The sequence below is a fragment of the Cydia strobilella genome, chromosome 7 (genome assembly GCF_947568885.1).
Source record: "Cydia strobilella chromosome 7, ilCydStro3.1, whole genome shotgun sequence".
Classification (NCBI taxonomy): Eukaryota; Metazoa; Arthropoda; class Insecta; order Lepidoptera; family Tortricidae; genus Cydia; species Cydia strobilella.
Window position 1 is genome coordinate 5,854,144 of NC_086047.1, and position 4,381 is coordinate 5,858,524.

Here is a 4,381-nt window from a genome sequence, read left to right on the forward strand (position 1 = left end):
CTAGTCAAGTAGTGGTCAAGTAGTTATGCAGTTAAGTTAATATAAAGATGAATGGAATTAATGTCAATGTCAAAAAATATATGTTTTACGTTCCATTTCTTAAATTGCTACGAGACTTTAAAGTAAACACAGACACTGAAATAAAAAGTTACTACCAAATTATCCTATAATACATAATAACGAGTTATATATATATATATATATATATATAATAAAATAAAATATCATAACATTAATAATAGTCAGAAAGAGTTGGAGAAGACAAGTTTGTATAGCACAAGTTATTATTACTAACGGAACGTAAGGTGATAAGGGGCTTCCCTTCTAGTGACGTCATAGACCAGTGTCGTCAACGTCAATTTACTGTTTTCAATATTTCATACTTTTAAATGCTTTTAAATCACAGGAACCCTAATTAATGAGTAATTAACTTCAAAATAAACAGGTAATTTAACAACGATTCTGTGGACCTTGTCATCCGCGTTGTCAGGTGAAGATTTTGACATCCTCCCACACCCCTATGTAGGAAAAAATAAGAATAATCCTTCCCCCATCTGTATATATCGCAATCGTTTGTAAAAGGTTTAAAAGGTAACAACAACATACTGGGGCCTATTGCATAATAAAATACAAGCTCATACTATTCTATTAGTGACGATTTCACATATCTACTAAATCATCACTAAGGGCCACTTGCACCATCCCACTAATCCGGGGTTAGATAACCGGTTAAACCTGGAGTTACCATAGTTACCCAGTACAATTTGACACTGAGCTAACGGTTTAACCGCTTTACCCCGGGTTAGTGGGATGGTGCAAGTGGGCCTAATAGTATACGCTTGTAAAGCCTGACCAGGAATATATGATTGAGGAACGGGCCCATAACTGCACGGTTTTAAGGTTTCCGAGTTATAGGTATCTGTCAGTGGCCGATCGTAATATGTGACAATAAAGTTGCGGAAGAGCTAGCTAGTGTGTCGTGGACTGAACTATTGAACTGTGAATGCCCTCTAGAATTATATGATAGATTGTGTGCAATTTTCTCCTGTATTTATAATAAGTCGGAAATTAAAATTCCTATTAGAAAAAAAAACGCCAAAACAAACCTTGGATAACTAAAAAAATTAAATGTATGATTGGCCTACGGGACAAACTATTTAAAAAATGGAAAGCAAAGCCAAGCGACATGAACTTAAGACTTCAGTACAATAGGTATAGAAATAGGGTTAGTAAATATATATTCAGAGCTAAGAATAAGTACAGAAAGGAAGAAATATTAAAATGTAATAAGAATATAAGAAAGATCTGGTCAAAAATAAATGCATGGACAGGGAGAGAAAAAGTGGGTGTGGATGCAACTATACTAAGGTATTTAGGTAAAATAGAGGCAACTGAAGTTATATGTAATAAATTCTCTGAAACTTTTACCAAAGAAATCCTAAGTATTAAACATGATTGTAATAATAAGTTTTTGGCCAGATCGCAATATGTAAAAAATAGTGAGGTCTCGTTAAGGTTTAAAAAAGCGTGTCCAGAGGCTATACTAAAAATTATAAATAGTTTAAATGTTGATAAGTCGCCTGGGCTGGATAAAATACGAATAAAGGATATAAAATTAGTAAAACAAGACATAAGTAAAGTAATAGCGTTATTTATTAACTTGTGCGTGGATAAGGGAGTATATCCTAGCACTCTAAAAGCAGCTTTAATACGTCCAATATATAAACAAGGATCTCATTGTGATTATTCTAATTATAGACCTATAGCGATTCTCTCTGTAGTTAATAAAATTGTCGAAAAATATGTAGTAAATCAGATAAGTTCTTTCTTGGAACGGAACAGAATTATAAATAACGCGCAGCATGGCTTCCGGCGCGGGCGGAGCACGGCTACGGCTCTGGCACAGTTCGCGGACGACGTCAATGAGTGTCTGGGGCAGCGGAAGCAGGTGGTGGTGGTATACATAGACTTCAAAAAAGCTTTTGATACTTTAGGGCACCACCAGCTGCTTCAGGCTATGGAGGAGTGTGGCATCGCGGGCCCGTTGAGCAGATGGCTGTGCGCATACCTTACGGACAGAACCCTCCAGACGGTCGTTGACGGCGTGCGCGGGGCGCCTGCGCGCGTCGAGTGCGGCGTGCCGACCGGCTCCGTGTTCGGTCCCGTCGGATATATCATGCATGTCAATAATATGTGTAACGTGGTGCAAAACTGCAACATATATATGTACGCGGACGACACATGTCTACTGTATGCGGATAAAGACTTGTCGGTAATAGAAAATAAAATGCAAGAAGATTTTACTAACATTATTAAGTGGGCACACGACAATGGAATTGTTATCAACATAAATAAAACCAAATGTATGCACGTGCGATCCCCGTACAGTAGACAAGCTAGTCGGCCGCCGCGCATAATTGGCCACACGTACGAGTGCCTGCACAGCGCGCTACAGAATTGTGAGTGCGCGAGTATCGAGATTGTGTCAGAGTACAAGTATCTGGGCTTATTAATAGATAACAATTTCTCTTGGAAAAATCATATCAATAAATTATGTGACAAATTAAGAACTGTACTAGTAAAACTGCACCAGTTAAAATATGTATTGGACAGGGCCACGATGTTTACCTTATACTATGCGCTGGCAGACTCTCTGTTTTCTTATGGCCTGGCATGCTATGGTAGGACATTTAAAGCTTATCTAGACAGGATTAAATCATTACAAATACGCTTTATGAAACTATTAGTCGATAAAAAAACTAAAACTCGCTGCAAAAAAAGCGACTATGAAGAATTATTTGTGGAATGCCGTATGTTGCCGGTGCATGAGGAGGTGGGGAGGTTGCTGGCGCTGGAGCAGTTCGGTAAAGATGAGTTTAAAACCTATATAAATCGCCCTAGATTAACAAGAGCAATGAGTAAAAAAATGTTAGAGGTTCCGGCGTGTGGTAATAATTATTATGGAAAAAGAAGTAGGAAGTACCTGGTCCCCAAATTGTATAATGATATACCGTATGATATAAGGAAATGTAAGTCATTTAGGATGTTTAAGCGTAAAATAAAAATGTTTCTGTTAGACAAAGTTAAATTGAAGTTACCGTAAACACTAAGATGTACCTAAGTAGGCTATGTTTAACTTAGTATGTAATTAGATAAGACTACCCACCTGTTTTAAGGGAGTCGCCTCTGCCAACAAACTGTCATGCAGTTTGGCAGAAGAAATTAATGTAAGATAGGGTTTATTTCGTCTGAATAAATGATTTATTTATCTATTAAAAAAAAAATATATCCGCCAGATCGTGAATTTTTTTTAATCATTGTCACGTTCCCTGAGTCGATGCCGACGGAGCCCCGCTAATATACGCGCCACGCGAGGCTCCTATTTCTTGACAGTTGTCCTTGACTTGAGGCATCTGAATTGGTCACATTAAACATGCATTAAACCAATAGATAGGATAGGTTCATTATGTTGTTCATGTGTTGTCCCGTAGGATTAACACAATACCGTACCCATTATCATCGACACTTCAATAAGAGCCGGTTGCTTCAAACCGTCGGTAGTATAGTGATCACCTAAAATTATATTGTAGGTAGGTATTGACTGTTTCGTCGATGGTGGTTAGTAGTTAGTGGACCTAGAAACACCCCCTTCCCCCTCTCACACTTATCCCCACGCTAATTACGTAAAATACTAGATGCGCCTTTAAGTATAGTGATATGGATATGATAGAGGCTAGCCATGCTCGACTAAATTTGGACTATCTAATTAGTATGATTGCTTTTTAGCCCAATATTGCAACATAAACCGTTCGACGTGAACAGCGAATCTTTTTATCGAACATGAGCGCGCTCATGTTAACCTTTTGTACGATAATGTCCATATATTACGCACCGTAGGTTCAACGATAAAGACCGATTAATCGGTCATAGACCACAGAGGGTACAGAGAACCTAGACCTACATGCATATGCATGAAAGTTCAATTTCAGGTGACGTGGCGTCTGGATGAAGTGGATGACAGCTTTTGTGTTTTACACGGCGTCGAAAAGGTTAAATACCACTGCGGATTTATTCAAAGTTATCGATAACAAAAACTAGTATATTAAGTGCCAGTTGCACCATTCGCATTTGACAGACTGATCAACGTCACCCGGCGCGCCGCGGCGGTTTACTATGAAACTTTCCATACAATAAAGTTTAGCGAACTCTTTAACGATGACAAACAGTTTGGTGCAACCGACCTTAGTAAGGAATGACTAAATAACAACACATTATTTAATGATGTTTGCATATTGGTTCATCTTATCAGAAAACTTGTCGCTCTGACCTCTCTATCAGCATCACTAGCATCAGTATTCTACTGTCGCTTTCATTAGACACA